This window comes from Musca autumnalis, unplaced genomic scaffold (genome assembly GCF_047663935.1).
Source record: "Musca autumnalis isolate F117 unplaced genomic scaffold, ASM4766393v1 scaffold_2, whole genome shotgun sequence".
Taxonomy (NCBI): domain Eukaryota; kingdom Metazoa; phylum Arthropoda; class Insecta; order Diptera; family Muscidae; genus Musca; species Musca autumnalis.
Window position 1 is genome coordinate 108,672,597 of NW_027411755.1, and position 17,814 is coordinate 108,690,410.

General features: G+C 35.5%; 1 long non-coding RNA gene across 1 annotated transcript; it reads right to left on the reverse strand.

Moving 5' to 3' along the window:
* Positions 1-273: 273 nt before the first annotated feature.
* Positions 274-1,616, reverse strand: LOC141393014 (uncharacterized). The gene is made up of 2 exons (XR_012409972.1): positions 1,425-1,616; positions 274-1,347 (listed from the first exon to the last, which is right to left on the reverse strand). It is a non-coding gene; the product is annotated as an uncharacterized lncRNA (long non-coding RNA).
* Between the last annotated feature and the right edge of the window lie 16,198 nt (positions 1,617-17,814).

Consider the following 17,814-nt stretch of genomic DNA (forward strand, 5'->3'; position numbering starts at 1 on the left):
ATATATACATATATTCAGAATGAAGGTGTGACTGATCTATAGGTTATGATATTGGGCAATAATTGTACTTAATAATTACGATGAGATCCAATATAAAATACTAGATAATTATATTCATACAGATGGATAGTATGTGACCGCAATTATTGAATGTTGATTCTAATATAACACACTTTAAAATCCATACGTGTTTAATTTAAACATACAAAATTTGTTATACGTAAATGCGTTTGATTATAATTCCGTGAACCAAATTATAACCAAGCTTATCTCAGTTCTTAGTAAAATCACATGAAAGATTCAATATGCTCAATCAAAGCCAAACTGTTTATGTATAAATGTGTTTGATTATAATTCCGTGAAGAAAATTATAACCAAACTAAAAAAAATCACATAAAACATTCAATAATTCGATTGCTGCACTGCGGCTTCACTTAGGTCTTCAATTCAATCACGGTTCTACTTACAGTACATCCAGAGAATTTAGGCTATGTTATGATGGTGATGATGAAATATGATTGTGATAATGATGGGTATGATGATGAAAAATACTTAATGTCCAGTCTATTGGTGATGATGATCTGTGCTATTGCTGTTAAATGGGCTATTGGCATGATGTGATGAATGATGGCTGCGACTAAAGTTGATATGAATTAGATTCTCATCTAAATTCAATTGTGCACTGCAGTATATGGTCCACGTGGTGGTTAAATTTTCTTGAAAAAACGGTCACTAATTGTTCTGAACATCTGTCTCCAATATTGCGGGCATCAAAATTCAAATCCTTTTGGAAAATTGAGGTGTTTTGCGCCATAAAGGGGCCGGCATGAAAGCTCGAAATGTTTATATGAATGACGCCTCAGCGTTATGGCTGATTGGGGTGCAAAAGTTTATTGTTGGGTCTGGTGGAAATTTCCCAAAAATTTTCGTTTAGCAGCTGGCGAAACACACTGAAGTGTTTCCGCATGCATCACAAATTGAAAGCTTCACTTGAATGTCGTTTGGTAACCGGGCAGTTGTGGATTTTTGGTTACTATCCAAGTCGATGACTGTACTTGCATTAGCCAATTGGAAATCTTCCAATTAGCTGCCGTGGAACATGCTCGAAAACGGCATGAATCTGTGTTGAGTGGCATAAATGTATTTATTTCTTTTTGGGGTAACAATTTCAACAATTGTTTTATTATAAACCGGTGTTTGATCGCGTTTTAGTAGCAGGCATTGTAGTATAACAATTTGTTCTCAGCCAGATATAATGATGGTGTGGTACCATAGTACCGTTAGGCCACAATGCTTTTTCCAAAAACGTGGTTTAGCACTGGGTACAGTATCACCCATGTGACAATTCTGTAGGGACAAAAAAAAAGCAATAAAATGCTTAAAATATTGTTTCGGTGTAATCCTTTTAACGTGCATTAACTCACCTTTTTAGTTTGCTGCACCAGGTTTAATTACAATTGTGTCTAACAATTGTTCCCACCAAAATCAATAAAACGTTTATGTACATCCAATTGGATGTACAATTCTCTAACTTATTTAGTATGTATACCACCAACACGATTTCTGCAAAATTCCTTATTGTTCTTTGTGATGTCGTTTCGCCGGCTGCTACTTTCAAAAATGATGCAAAAAACATATGCTGGCCGTATAGGGATCGCCACTGCGAAAAATGCATCGATCAATGTAATGGTGACACGTCATCAACAAACATATGATCACCATACAGTGTTGCACGGAAGTGGTGATTCGTGTAATACGACGTAGACAACAGGGTGACATAACATATTTTCGAAGAAACAAGAAGTAAAAATGAAAGGAAAAAACATTTTCTTAACAATTGTTGATTATTTGCATGATTAATTAATTTTGTGTATCAAAAATATGGTGAAAATAAAAACAAAACAACAGTTTGAAATATTAATTGATAAATTGAGTGCAAATCCAATGTGCACATGGGTTCCATCTATACAACCGACTACACCAGGGAATTTCGTTTTTGAATGAAAATGATTTTTGTTTTGTCTGTTTTTCTCCTCCGCCAACTTCGAAACGATCCAATTTGTCCTCTATCAAGTGGACAACTTCCTTCAATACGTTCGACAATGTAGATTGGGCCATGCAATTGTTGTAATCATTGCCATGGGACTTTTTGGAAACTTCCCTCCACAAAAAATTTTAAAAGTGGGGGTATTGCTGTTGATCTGTAACTAATGCTAAGTTTACATTTACGAAATCCACTCGATTTTAACTGTCAATTCTGAAATCCATTGGATTTCATTTGACGTTTAGTCTATGGATTTGACAGTTGAAATCGAGTGGATTTCGTAAATGTAAACCAAGCATTACTTTGAAGTCATCCTTTAAGGCCGCGGCACATACGGTCCGTTGAGCGTCGCGTTACAACAACCACATGAAAACTTCAAGAACAAACTTGGCATCACTTACACATTTTATATGTGGTTGTTGTTTTCAACGCGCAACGTGTCACAAAACGGACCGTATGTGCCGGGGCCATTAATGTTTCCACAATGTAAACTACGGCAACCTTTTCAATCGAAAATACTCCTTAAACCTAAAATAATTCACTGATTATACAGATATTTCTAACATGAGCTTCAACTTACAGTGCATATGGCACTTCCAATGGATTCGACTAGTCCCTCATATTTCTTCTAATATATGTCATGTCCTGTACATTTTCTTCACAATCAAAAAATAATTCCACTGAACTTATCATTTTAAAATATGTAGTTGTTTTTTTGCGAATTGTGCCTTTTGGATTTTAGAGTTCCCAAGTTTGAAAAAACACTGATCGATAACACGTTTGGGTTGATAACAATTTCTCTGTTCCAGAAGATGGTAGAACAAATACAAGCTAAAGTTAATACTACAACAAATACAACTCGAACAACAACCACAGAGGAATTTGTTTTTGTTTGTAACGTTACTGCCAGTTCTATTTGTAAACAAAACAAGGAAATGTCTATAAATTATTGGAATTTAAAAAACTAATAATTTTTCACAATTGATTGAATATTTTGGAAAACATGAATGAAAATTCAATACATTTTCAATTTTTATGTTTCCACATCATTCCACTAAATGCATAAATTCTCGCAGAAAGTAGAATTCTTGCAGAAAAGTTTGGGGTCGGTGGAAATTCATAGAAAAAGGGGAAGCTGTTTCAATGTTTTGTTTTAGAAATCAAAGAAGCACATGTTTATTAGGGCTTTATTTTTTTTAAATTTTAACAAAGTACCTCACATATTAACAAACGTTGTTTCGCCTCTACAAGCGGGGATTTACTGCGCGGCTTATCGTTCGAACTTGGAGGAGGTTACATATCATTGATATGAAGAAGTCTTTCTGGGAAATGGTTTTTTCCAAATGATATATTTTTTTCTCAAAAAATATATGTCCCTAATGTACATCGAAATAGAAATAAACGTATAAAATGTCATATGAAATTTGACGCTAACGTTACAACCCAGTTCAGTCAGCTGTGTATTGCTGCTACCTTTTCTTATTCTACCATGGTTCCAGAACCTGCAAGAAGCTACTATTTTTTACTACGATAACAATTTTTCCTTTATGTTATCGAAATATATAGTAAAAATTAGTAGATTCTTGCAGTACTGGAACAGACCAAATGATACATTTCATCTCAGTTGTGCTGACAATTGACAACGCAATTCAAGTTTATGCTAAAGTGGGGTACACACGATCAGTTTTGACTGTCAGTTTTGCTCAAATAATCAATTGTTTGCCAGTGTGGCCGTCGAAGTATTCATAGATATTGAAAGATACTTATAGGCAATTATAGCTGTGTCTGGTACCAATTGTTGCTGGAAGTCGTCTGTTAACACAAAAAACCAGCAAAAGAGAGCGATTCGAGAGAGACATTTTGACAGTTCTTTCACTGAGAGCTTGCAAATTCTTGCTGGACAAATTTCTTCTAGCAAGCACTTGCAAGCTCTTCTTCTTCCTGAAAACAATCAATCAGCCGTTTTTAGTTTTTTGTTGATTTATGTTTGTGAACATTAAAAACAATTTTATTGTGGAAATAACATAGTCTAATTGTATTGTTTTATGGAGAACAAATTTGTAAAGTGGAAAAATACTTTTTTGTTTTATTTTCTTTTTTATTTTTAATAAAATACAACGTGTTTGCTTCCTTTGTTGGCGGACAAATTGTTCTGTTTTGGCAAGTCACCTGATTGCTTGCTGGTTTTTGCTGGGAATGTGTCTGTTTACTTTTTAAAATTTTCTAGCAAAAGAGAATAAAAACCGCTTACTCTCTGAGAAAGTTCTTGCTGGACAATTCTTGCTGGGAAAGTAACCAGACAGACTTTATGCTTTCGATGGTAAGCTAATAGGCCATTTAGATATGACTTCATTAGCCGGATATAGCGTATTATCAGGTTTTATTTTCTAAATCCTACATGTTTAAATACCTACGAATAGATATTGAAATATTTTTTCTTTTATAGAATCAGAATAATTTTCTTAAACCATGTACCAAAAATCGTTGCTGTGCTTGAAAAAAAAATAATTTTTTCAAATGGAATTGCTAAAGAATTTTTTATTTCCCCATATGCATGACTTACACCAACTAACAATTTTACAAAAACAACATTTGCTTTGTTCCAATACAATATTACCTTGTTAATCGTTCTAAAAATGTTCTTAAGAAAAATATAGAAACAAACAAGGCATATTTATACAAGGTAGAAGTGACAATCAGCTGTATTCTTACTTTTTTTGTAAATTTAGTTTTCAAAATGTAATAGGGTCTACTCATGAAATTTGAAACTTCGAAATTTGCTACCATAAAATTCTTCTTTTAACAGTAAACGTGTAATAACAATGACCTACGACAGTTCTGAATGCTCTATATTTACATTTTGATTAACATTTGTTCTATTTTAGACGATTTTCAACATGTATTTATGTTTTTCCTGAACAAATTTTTGGAACGACCCTATTATTTAATATTTGTCTTTGACAAAAAATTTTCAATAAGAACAATGTTGTTTTTGTAAATTTGTTAGTTGTTGTAATTCATGCATTTACCTTATATGAATATGCCTTGGAAACAAATATAAAAGCATGGTACAAATACACAGGTAGCCGCATCGGCAATTGTTGGTAACATAAGATGTCAAAATTTGACATCAATTCAATGCAATTGACACATTATGTTACCATCAGCTGGCTTGATAATGCTACCTGTATTATTGTACCATGTATAACAGCTTTTAGTCAAAATATAATAATAACAGGTTCATGAAACGAAGTTATTTATGGATGCGAATTTCGTCTTAATAAATTTTATAATTAGACTCTTGCTCTGTTCCAGAACCTGCAAGAAGCTACTATTTTTTACTACGATAACATTTTTTCCTTTATGTTATCGGAAAAAATAGTAAAAATTAGTAGATTCTTGCAGTTCTGGAACAAACTCTTAACTCTTATGTTACACACGTGTACATTTGAAATCGAGTGGATTTATAAATCTAATGGCCTGTTCCAGAACCTGCAAGAAGTTACTATTTTTTACTACGATAACAATTTTCCCTTTATGTTATCGGAAAAAATAGTAAAAATTAGTAGATTCTTGCAGTACTGGAACAGACCATAAACGTACTATAACAGCTTTAAACGTAATTATATAGCTGTGCGCATAGTACACTTTTTTCGTAGGAAGTGCGTTATTATTAACATGGGTTTTTATTTTATTACCCTTCTATCTATTTTGGCTGGTGAGCCGCTTTTCTAGTTCAATTTATTAATTTTTTTCATTTGATTCTTTGAATATTATATATTATTGTTGATCTCTGCTTTGTAAACTTTGTTAAACATAAGTTTTAATTTGTATATGAAATTTAGATAATGGTTAGGGAATAATCTATCTGTTACTATATAATTGTAATGCAATTTTTGGTCCGAAAGACTTTCGCATTCCAATGTTTGAATTATAAATAAATAAAAACATATAGTAAAAACATTTAACAAGTGAGAAAAGGCTATAGTCGTGACTGGACCGACTATGTGATACCCTACATCACTACTCCTGTGCATAAGCTCTTCACGGTAAACATTTTTTAGGGAGGTACTATAGTTCGTGATGACCTCATTTCATTGGATATTTTGCATTGGTTAAAGAAAGTCGTGAAAGATACGATCTTTTCATCAACATTTGAACCCATTCGATCGATCCAATAGAGATGACATTTGTGTTTTTATTTACACACCTGCATATTTTACCGATTAAAATGTTTGATGACAAATCATGAATTGAATCATGGGTGCAAGTGATCTGGCATGTCATCTTTTTGTCATTTTCACTCATGATTTTTATATGAGCGTGACCCACAAAAGATGACGTTCTTTTTTGGATCCTAAGCATGTCATTTTAACCAATGCGTTGACATGCCATTTTTACCAATGCTTTGACATGTCATTTTCAACATGTCTTGTTCGGAAAATGAAAATTAATGTATTTAAATACGATTTTCATGGCAAACAAAACTTTTTATTAATTCAAACCAATACATGAAATAATTACAACTAATTTATCAGCAAAAAATTATATAAAAAAAAATCAATTTATCACCGTCGCTGTACCGCAACAGAGTTTACTTCCTCTGCTCTCCGCATTTTGATTTTGTTTCATCTTACAAAATGTTTTTTCTATTATGCTTTGTTTACATTTACGAAATCCACTTGATTTCAACTGTCAATTCCTTTGTGTATACGTCAAATGAAAACTCATCTGAAATCCATTGGATTTCATTTGACGTTTAAGCAATGGAATTGACAGTTGAAAGCGAGTGGATTTCGTAAATGTAAACAAAGCATTATCTTCCCAACACCAGTTCAGATTTCGACATGGTCTCAAACTTTATGCCATGTTCATACCAGTACTTTAATTACGTTGTTCGCTCTCACAATTACGTATACAAATTAACCCATGGTACATCCCAGCAAAAAATTTTGGAAGTTGTGCAATTGGAGTTATGATTTCACAACATCTTTCGATGTAGTCCAACAGAGTTATGAAAAATGCACTCCGTTCGATACATTTTATAAGCAGTTGCTGTAGAGATCCCTACAGAAAAAACAGTTGGTTGATCCCTACACATTTCTTCAAAAGATAAACAAGAGTGTATACATCTCGAAGAATTTGTTATAAAGTAAAGAAATAACAAATTAAGTTCCGAACATTTTTGCTGTAATTAACGAGATGGAAATTTTGAATGGAGTGGAGTTGGAGTCCATGTCGAAAGCTGAACTAGTGATGGGAAGGCAACATAAAACAACTTCAGGATGATGAAAGAAAATCAGATGCGCTTGGATTAAATCGCGAACGGAGGAAGTAAGCTCAAATTTGTGTTTATATAATAAAGTTCTTTGTGTTCTTGTTTTACACAAATAATTATTTATTTTGGTATATTTCGCAATGGATTGCATTTTAATTGAATCTTTGGACTGATTAAAAAGCATTCCGAAGAGTGCCTTTAAATTCAATCCAAAACACTACATCAGAAGCTGTGATTTGGATCGAAAATTGAGTGCATCCTAGCTGCGCGCTCTCTTGTAAAATTCATAAGTGAATTCATAGGAAAAGATGTACTCCAACGGCAAATGTACCGTACACTTGTGGTGATTCAACTGCATCCGCGGATGCAAACTTTTTGCTGGTATACTTCATACCAACATAGTTCATATTTTCATACTTTTTGTTTGTTGATTTTAAATGAAGTTTCAAACAAAATATATGCAAAATTAGTTGATATGAACTGGAAAAATAATTTTCTTCCCTCCAAACATCTATTTTATTTTATGCCTTGTTCATACTAAGGCTAATTCGCTCTCTATTCGTTGTTCGAACCCAAATTACCATATAATTACTTAATTTCCCATACAAAATTTTGATTTGATTTTTGTACATTGTTCAATTTAAATTACTCTCCGAACGACGATAAAATATGTCCCATCTCTAAGAAATGAGAGAATTTATCGAAATAAATTAATTATGACAGGAAAAATACAAAATTTAAAAATTTATTAAAAGCCCTAACATTTTTAGAAAAACTGCAGAACATGAATGAAAAGTAAACGTTAACGACTGTTATACACTCAAATCATAGGAAATTTTGTCTTCTCTTTCACTGCAGTTGCATTTCTTGTCCATCGTTTCGAATTCGCGTACAAATCTAGAAACATAAATCAAATGCCTGCCAGAAAGTCTGTATACCAAAAATATATTTTGGCAGGTCTCTCTCGTTAATTTTGAAAACAGAAAAATTAAAAAATTTACTGAAAACACCGAAATTGTGAGCAAAAATAGAAAACATGAATGAAAATTATATAATTTAATATTAGATAAATATCTGAGAGAAGGACAAATATTTTTCAGTTCATATCTATTAATTTTACTCGTCTTTTGCTTGAAACTTTCTTTAAAATCAGTAAGTCCCGGTCCACACTAACTGCAATGAATGAGAAGACAAAATCTACTATGCTTTGAATGTATACAAATCGTTCCACCGTTTACTTTTCATTCAGGCTTACCAGTTTTTCTAAAAATGTTTTTCAAAATTTTTATTTTGTCTGTCATAATTAATTTATTTCGATAAATAATCTAATTTGTTGGAGATGAGATATATTTTATCGTCGTTCGGAAAGCAATTTAAATTGAACAATTTACAAAAATAGTTCTTCGCTCTCAGAATTTTGTATGGAAAATTAACTAATTAATACATAATTTGGGGATCGAACAACGAAGGCATTACGAATTTCTTGCTAGTGAATTATTTTCAATATTATCAAAAAAAATAGAAATTTGTACTCTTTTATTTCGAAAAGAATGATATTTCTACGTAGGGATCTACAAAACGTCTTGCTTTTTAGGGATCTCTAGAGAATGAAATATCCGGAAAATATCATTTATGCGTTATTAATTTATTTTGTAGTCGAATTAACGAACACACCTATTAAATAAAACACATATCGAGTAACTGTTATGCTTGGTTTACATTTACGAAATCCTCTCGATTTCAAATGTCAAATCCATAGGTTAAACGTCAAATGAAATCCAGATGTTTGAGCTATGAAATTGACAGTTGAAATCGAGTGGATTTCGTAAATGTAAACTTAGCATTATCATGATAAAATAAGGGTTGTCAAATAAGTCGATGGTCAGACTAGCATGATTTCAACATGGCGACGTCAAGTTTATAGGCGAGGGGTATGAAGTAGTGAAACCCATGTACATGGTTTTCTGTGTTTGTTGTGTTGCCTCTTCTTGTCATTCGCTGCAAGATTTTTTCTTCCATTTTCTTTCATTTTTATTTTCTCAAGCAAACGTTAACAACTAAACAAGCATAAAAAAATTTAATAAAACCATTTAATTAACGAAATAGTGAAAATTTAACTACTATTATTAATTTACTTATTAATGTTAATTATTTTGTGTTGTTTTTTTTAGTTTATTTATGTTTGTTTTGTTTTTATCTTAAATTTCACGTTAACGTGTGTGGACACTAACGAAACTTGAAAAGAAACTTTAACGAAATTGGTTTCAAGAAACCTTGCTAGTCTGACCATCGACTAAATAATCGCGTCATTTGTGATCGGCAAACTGATGCCATGTTCATATCAGCATTTGAATCACGTTCTTCGCTCTCATAATTATGTACACGAATTAACCCGTTCATACGACATGGTACACAATTCATAGCAACATGATTCATATTTTCATACTTAATATTTACTGAATTTAAAGAAAGTTTCAGCCAAAAGACGAGTAAACTTAATTGATATAAACTGAAAAAATGTTTGTCCTTCTTTCAGATATCTATTTAATATTAAATAATAATATTTTCATTCATCTTTTCTATTTTTTTGTTTCTAACAATTTGGTGTTTTCAGCACATTTTTTAATTTTTCTTTTTTCAAAACTATCGAGGGAGAGACCTGCCGAAATAACTTTTTGGTATACAGACTTTCTGGCAGACATTTTATTTTTGTTTCTAAATTTGTACGCGAATTTAAAACGATGGACAAGAAATGCAGCTGTAGTAAAAGAGACGGCAAAATTTGCTATGGTTTGAATGTATACTAGTCATTAAACCGTTTACTTTTCATTCACGTTTTGCAGTTTTTCTAAAAATATTTGGGTTTTTAATAAATTTTTTTTATATTTTTTCTGTCATAATTAATTTATTTCGATAAATTCTCTAATTTGTTAGAGATGGGACATATTTTATCGTCGTTCTGAGAGTAATTTAAATTGAATAATGTACAAAAATCTTTGTCCGTTCTCAAAATTTTGTATGGGAAATTAAGTAATTATATGGTAATTTGGGTTCGAACAACGAATAGAGAGCGAATTACCGTCAGTCTGAACAAGGCATGAACGGACGTGTTTCAACAACTTCAGGTGTATAAACGAACGACGCTTAACCACCAATTGTGAAATAAAGACAAGCCAACCAATGAAAGTGTGATTTTAATAAAAGTTAATGAAAATTAAATAAATAAAATAAAAAATTGAATACCTGAGGTTATTGAAAAATAAACTTAAATAAAAAACTGAGGAAGTAAAAAACGAAACCTAATGCCAATTTACACTTACGCTCCAAAATCCACTGGATTTCACGAAACTCTGAAATACACCCCGATGTTTACACTTACAGCCAGTTTCTGTATATCGAAAGAAGTCAAAATTGTTTTTTTGTTTTTAAGCAAAAGCAAAGGTAAAATTATTTCGAAAACTAAAGTTTGGGCGTGTTTCATTCGCACACATTCTTCTTTCGACATACAGAAACAGGCTGTTATTTTTTGTTGATTTCAAACATATGTCAATAATCAAGGTAGATGCATATGCGCAGCTGACCGAACATGGATTTGCAAACCAAGTTGTTGTAAATTGAAGTAGTCGTTATATACGAACAAATGTCAAAGTCGGCCAATCAGACGCCGGCATCCATGTTACTATTTTTTACACGCTCAAATTTGTCGAGTAAAAAGTTTTTAAAGAGAGCGTCATTCAGCGCCATTTTTGTTTAAAGAGAAGTGAACATTTTACAACTTTTTTGTGTAAGGGAACGGGTTTTCGGGTAAAATGTGTAAAAGTCGTAAAAATTGTAAAAACTTTTTAGTTCTGGAACAGAGCTTATGTTTAAGAAAAGGGGACCCGGATCCCAGTGAATCATGTAAAAATACCGTGAATACTTTTGTTACCCAAATGATGAGAAAAAACATGGGCCGCTAATAAAAAATGAATTGAATAATAAACTGTGTGGTGTTCTTTTTAGTCCCAATAAAGGAGAAAAGCCTAACCCTGTAAAAGTAGTGATTATGGATAGTCCGTGTTTAGACACACAAATTTCTCGGGAAAGTAAATTTAGTTTTTAGGCAATAAGGGGTAGGAAAGAGTATTGAGGAGCTCTTTCCTCTCCGCTCTCTCCCAAAAAACTCAATTTACTTTCCCGAGAAATTTGTGTGTCTAAACACAGACATAAGGGAGTACAGGGTACGGAAATAAAACATATAAAGGAAATAAAGAATAATGAGAAGGTACAGGGTGCGGAGTCAAAACTTTTAAATATAATAAATGGTGGAGAATACAAACATAATGATCCCGAAAGGTAGATGGATTGTGAGGAATTTTAACCTTTTGAGGAAGTTAATGAGCCTGAGGTAATATTGGGAGAAGACAATCCCCTACAAGGAGTATGTGTTGTTAAGGAAATACAAAAGGCAGATGAATGTAATACGAACACTGAAGACATTGAGGAAAAGTGGGATATTAATCCGAATTTAAATGAATATGAAAGAAAGGAGCTTTGCATGTTGATTAAGAGGAATTATTTTGAAAAGATGGAAAGTGAACCAAGGGCTTCTGACTTCAATGCGTCAATTTTGGTGAACTCAGGGAACGCAACCTACTGTTCGCCTAGAAGACTGTCCTTTGCGGAGAAACAGGAGGTTAGCAAAATTATTGCGGACCTGTTAGAAAAAGGGATCATAAGGACTAGTAACTCTCCTTATGCATCACCAATAGTGCTGAGCAAGAAGAAAAGTGGGGAGATTAGGATGTGCGTGGACTGTAGAGCACTTAATAAGATGATCGTAAGGGACAATTACCCTCTGCCCCTAATTGAGGACTGTTTAGAATACCTTGAGGGAAAATTGGTTCACAATAATGGATTTGAAATTCGGTTTCTATCATGTGAGACTAGAAGAGGACTCGGTGAAATATACGTCATTTGTAGTGCCAAACGGACAGTATGAGTTCTTGAGGTTACCATTTGGGTTGAAAAATGGACCAGTGGTATTTCAACGGTTCATTGCGGGAATTTTTCACGACTTCTTGGGAAAAAAATGGTAATCTATATGGACGATATCGTGATAGAATCAAGAACATTAGGAGAGCATATCCAATTGATGAAGAGGGTACTGGACCGACTAGCCACGTACGGACTAAAGATCAAGATAGAGAAGTGTAAGTTTGGATATACCGAGATTGAATATTTTGGCTATAAGGTTTCGAGAAAAGGTATTGCGCCTTCGAACGGACAAGTTAAGGCAATCGAGGAATATCCGATGCCTAAGAATGTGAAAGAAATGCAAGCATATTTAGGGTTATTGTTAAAGGCTTCGCATTAATAGCAAAGCTTCTGTATGCATTAACTAAAAATGGAGCAAAATATGAAATTACCGACGAGTGCAGGGAGGCCTTCGAGATTTTGAAGCGTCATTTGACTACAAGCCCTATTTTAACGATTTATAACCCAAGTAGGGAAACGGAATTGCACTGCGATGCGAGTGCAATAGGATATGGGTCTATCTTGATGCAAAAACAGGATGACGGGGTATTCCATCCGGTAGCTTATTTCTCGAAGAGAACCATAGATGCGGAAACAAGATATCTCAGCTTCGAGTTAGGAACTTTAGTAATCATATATTCTCTGCGAAGATTTAGAGCATACCTTGAAGGAATACAATTCAAAATAGTAACATATTGTAATTCGCTCGCGTTAACGTTAGCGAAAAGAAACATAAATAGCAGAATAGCGCGATAGCGCATTAGAGCTGGAAAACTGTAGTTACACCAGCGTCCATAAGGCGGGCGAAAAAATGGCCCATGTGGATGCTAGGGATGCAGAAGTAAGTGAATTGAAAACAAAAATAGAACAAGGACCAGTAAATGGATATGACATGGTAAATGGGGTGGTTTATAGGAAGATTAACGAGGATTTGCGATTTTTCGTTCCGATGGACATGGAAACTGAGATTATTAGGAACATGCATGAGAAATAAGGTCACCTTGGAGTAGATAAGTGTTATTTGAAAATGAAAGAGCATTATTGGTTTCCAGAAATGAAACAAAAGATAGAAACATATAAGAAATTAGGGACAAAGCTGAAATAGCTATTGCGAGGACGCAAAAATATAACGAGCAGCGATCTGAGGAAAAAGGTATCAAAGTAAACTCATTTAAAGTAGGTGATTTTGTAGTGATAAAAAATGTAGATACGACAGTGGGCGTAAATAAAAAATTTATACAAAAATTCAAAGGGCCTTATACCGTACTAAGGTGTTGCCACATGACAGATACCTTGTGGGCGACATAGAAAATTGTCAAATCACCCAGATTCATTATGATGGGGTGGTAGAAGCGTGTAATATGAGCTAATGGAAGACAGATGACCCCGGTAATGGGACCTAGGGCTGCTCTGCCCGATGTATATAGTTGTAAAAAAATTGTACATAGTAGTTGTTAAATAGTTTAAGTATTTAGTCCATTAGTTTAAGCACACTATACACTTGCGTAGTTAACTTAACCCCATGTGGCCGGGGCGGTCACACCTATCAGGTTGGCCGAGCTGTAGTCGAATTAACGAACACACCTATTAAATAAAACACATATCGTGTAATTGTTATCATGATAAAATGCAACCACGTATTTGTAAGTAATCGATTTTAAGCTAGAATAAGGTTTGTCAAATAAATAATCGCTTCATGCAAGACATTCATTGTGTGATCGGTAAACTGAACGGACGTGTTTCAACAATTATTAATTTATAACATTTTCTTTCCAAAAGTCGTTACTTCTTTCTTTTCGGATTCTTGTTCCTTTTCTTTTCGGACTTTTTGTTAAAATTTCGAGAAGCAAGATTTGATTGTTTTCCTTCTATGTCAGATTTGGAACAGACAAGGGAATTTTTATAATACCAAAGAGTGCAGTCCGATTCTGTTTTAGCTCGATGATTAGGACTTCTTTTTTATTGCATTGTCTGAACGACGTTTCGAGCTAGGCGCAACACCAATTGTTTAGAAGTCGTACTTGTATGATATACAGGAAATGTAAGGCAACATTACGACGAGAGTTTTAAGAACCTTGGTCGTGATTCCGAGTCTCTGACAAGGTTATGTTAGGTTTAAGGATGCGCAGCCCTCCATTAGAATAGGTGACTGCTTCACTCGGAGACCGTTGGTCCATTGTGTTCATCCTGTGTAGGCTATTTAAAGATGATGGAGATGATGATTTAAAGATGATGAGGTGTGTTGTTGAGATGATTAAAGATGAAGGAGATGATGGAGTGTTGATGCAGATTGGTGAGATGAGGATGATAGGATAGAGATGATGATGAGTGTAGGATACTGTAGAGATTGACGTCAAGGAATTATCTGGAAAGTGAAAGGAGACTGATTATTAAGGGTTGTTAAGGACCTTTGCCAAGCCATGCTAGATGTCTGGCAAAGTTGAGTAGGACGATGGGATCTATGTTAGACAGGAAGGTCAGAGTGTTTATCTCATATCTGCCTAATGTACTGTATCTCCTTGTTTGCAACATGGGACACCTACAAAGCGGATGTTCGACAGTCTCTATCTCCTCCGCATCTTCACATAGTCTGCAGTAGTCAATGCCACTGTCGTTCCATTTTGAAGTTAGGGATCTCACTCTGCAGTGACCTGTTATAAGTCCCACCGCGATTTTCATCCCTACCTTATCAAGTGAGAGGATTTAAGCCTTTCTTCGACGGGAAACGACAGGCCAGATTGCCTTGGATACCCTACTACCAGGTTCCAATAGCCATCTTTGATGTGCTTTATCATTGAAGATCTCCCGAAGTTTGCCGATGTAGTGGCACATCGGTGGCCGGACGGCTTCATCAATTGATAAGTCGATAGACCTAGAGCCACCTCGAGCCAGTTCATGGTCCGTGACTTGAGAGCCTTGAGGGCCGCTTGACTATCGACATATATAGTCACCGGTCCTGTAAGACTGCCTTCAAGCCATTTCACCAATTGAGCTGCTTTCTTGATAGCAAGAATCTCCGCCTAAAAAACACTACAATTATCGTCAAGCTTATATGAGTTTTTAATTAGTGGATTCTCACAGTAGACGCCAGCGCAAGTACCTTCTTCCATCTTGGACCCGTCTGTGTAAATTGCCAGACCGTCCAGAGGAGATATGCACTCAGCCCATGCCTCTCTGCTTGGGAAGATAACAGTTAAGGAGTCATTAAGGAATGAGGTAGGCATATAATCGCTTACGCAACCATTGCCACATAACTCAAGTCGACTATCAACTAGTTTTAGGACATTCGAGTGTCCAAAGTGTGAAGCTCGCCAACACCCTGACTCCCGGAGTCTAAAAGCAGTTCTCGCCGACTGAAACTGGATTAGGATGTCCAGAGGTTGGAGATCCAGGATGACGTTTAAAACAGCTTGAGGAGTGCTTTTAACTGATCCGGTAATCAGCAGTGACGCGGTTCTTTGTACACTTGATAATTTGGAAAGTAACGCTTGTTCCCAAGAGCTTGGTACCGTACCATAGGTAAGTATGGGCAGGACCACGGTTACATACAGCCAGTGTATGATCTGTGGTCTCAATCCCCAGCTTTTCCCAATGGATTTATTACACGAATAGAGTGCCATGAGCACTTTCTTCGTTCGCTCCTCTACATTTATTTTCCATGACAAGCGATGGTCCAGAATAGTGCCGAGGTATTTAGCTTCCGTAGAAAGTTCCAGGGCCACCCCGTCCAGGACTGGAGGCTCGAAATTGGAAATTTTGCGATTCTTAGTGAATAGTATAAGCTCTGTTCTTTCCGGGTTTACTCCCAGACCGTTGTTCTGGGCCCAGTTTGCAAGTTGTACTAAGGCTCTTTGCATGAGCTCAGACAGGGTTGGCAGAAGTTTGCCACTTATCAGCACAACCACATCATCAGCATAAGCAACCACCTTGATCTTCGGCCGGTCGAAGCACACAAGTATTTCATTTATTACTAGAAGCCATAGCAGGGGTAAGAGAACTCCTCCCTGCGGACTGCCTCTGGTAACAGATTTCCTCACGGAACTCTCTCCTATGCATGAGTTGATGATTCTACTCTTCAGCATCTCATCAAGCCATTCCACAAGGATGGAGGAAATGCCTGTGTTGCTGAGAGCATTGTGGATTGATTCAAGTTTCCCGTTATTGAAAGTCCCCTCTATATCGAGGAAGGCCGCCAGCGTGAAGCCTGACTTTTCCATATGCTTCTCAACATGCCCGACCACCTCATGCAAGGCAGTCTCCACTGATTTGCCTTTAGTGTAGGCATGTTGTGATTTGCTGATGTTAATGGGGTTTAATTGTGTTCTAATTTCAAGATCCAGTAACCTTTCTAATGTTTTTAAGATAAAGGAAGAAATACTAATTGGCCTGTAGTCTTTTGGTAGAGTATGACTTGGCTTCCCCACTTTGGAGATGAAGGTCACCTTAACTAACCCAAGAATATCGCTTAGCTTTCTTGATTTCACTCTTGTACTTATTGAAATTGACCTTGTAGGCATCCCAATCCGTTCTGAGTTTCGTCTTACTGGCTTTATTGTTTCGTCCACCACACCGGTTGAGATTTCTTCCCCGGACAAGTGATTGCACAGGAGTCCTCATAGCTCGTCAGAAGGGTTTTGGTAAATCGAAGACAAAACTAAGGGTTTGCTCCGACCTTCTTCCATCCGTACCGTGGTTATATCACCTATACTGTAATTGGACAGATGGATTAGGTTAAGATTCTTTTTAGCAACTATACATGTCCTCACCTTGTCCCCATTTGAGGCAGCGAAAACAGAATAGTTCTTGCCGCTAAGCCCACTCGCCTTATTTTTATATAGATATCGATGTCTTGAGTCGAGAGGTTTTTCAGTAGTTCAGCAGCTTTGCAATGATGCAGGTTTATCTGCACAAAGCTACGCTTTTGCCGCTTCCTACCTACTGGTGCTTTGCTGGGATTCGGAAACATAATCGTCCTCATCCAAAGTTCAGCACCCCTCCTCGACTCCTTAGGCCTGCGTACATAAGCTGCTCTGCCTAATTGCCTTGCTTTCCTTCTTCATTTTTGACGTAATAAAAATAAAAGAATAAAGAAGGCCGAGGAAATTTCAAACTGGGTTGCCCTTTTCTTTTTTATTCTTTTATCAGAAGTAAGCAAGGTAAGCAGGCAAGGCAGCTTATGTATGCGGGCCTTTAGAAAGTCATCTCCGGACTTGTCCGTGGCGAATTTTATGACCAGTCCGTCGTTCTTCTTAAGAATCCTCCAATTTCCCATCTGAAGACCGACGTTCTGCTTCTCAACCAACTTCAGTATTCGTTCAAGCTTTATTGAAGGAGGAGGAGGGACCCACTGAGGTTATAATCCCACATGGTATCTCAGACAAAGCTACAACCGCCAGATTGCTACCTTCCCAAAGAGAGCCAATGTCATTAACTGTTTTAACAAGGAAATCTGCCGATTCCTTGTTTTCACAGCTAA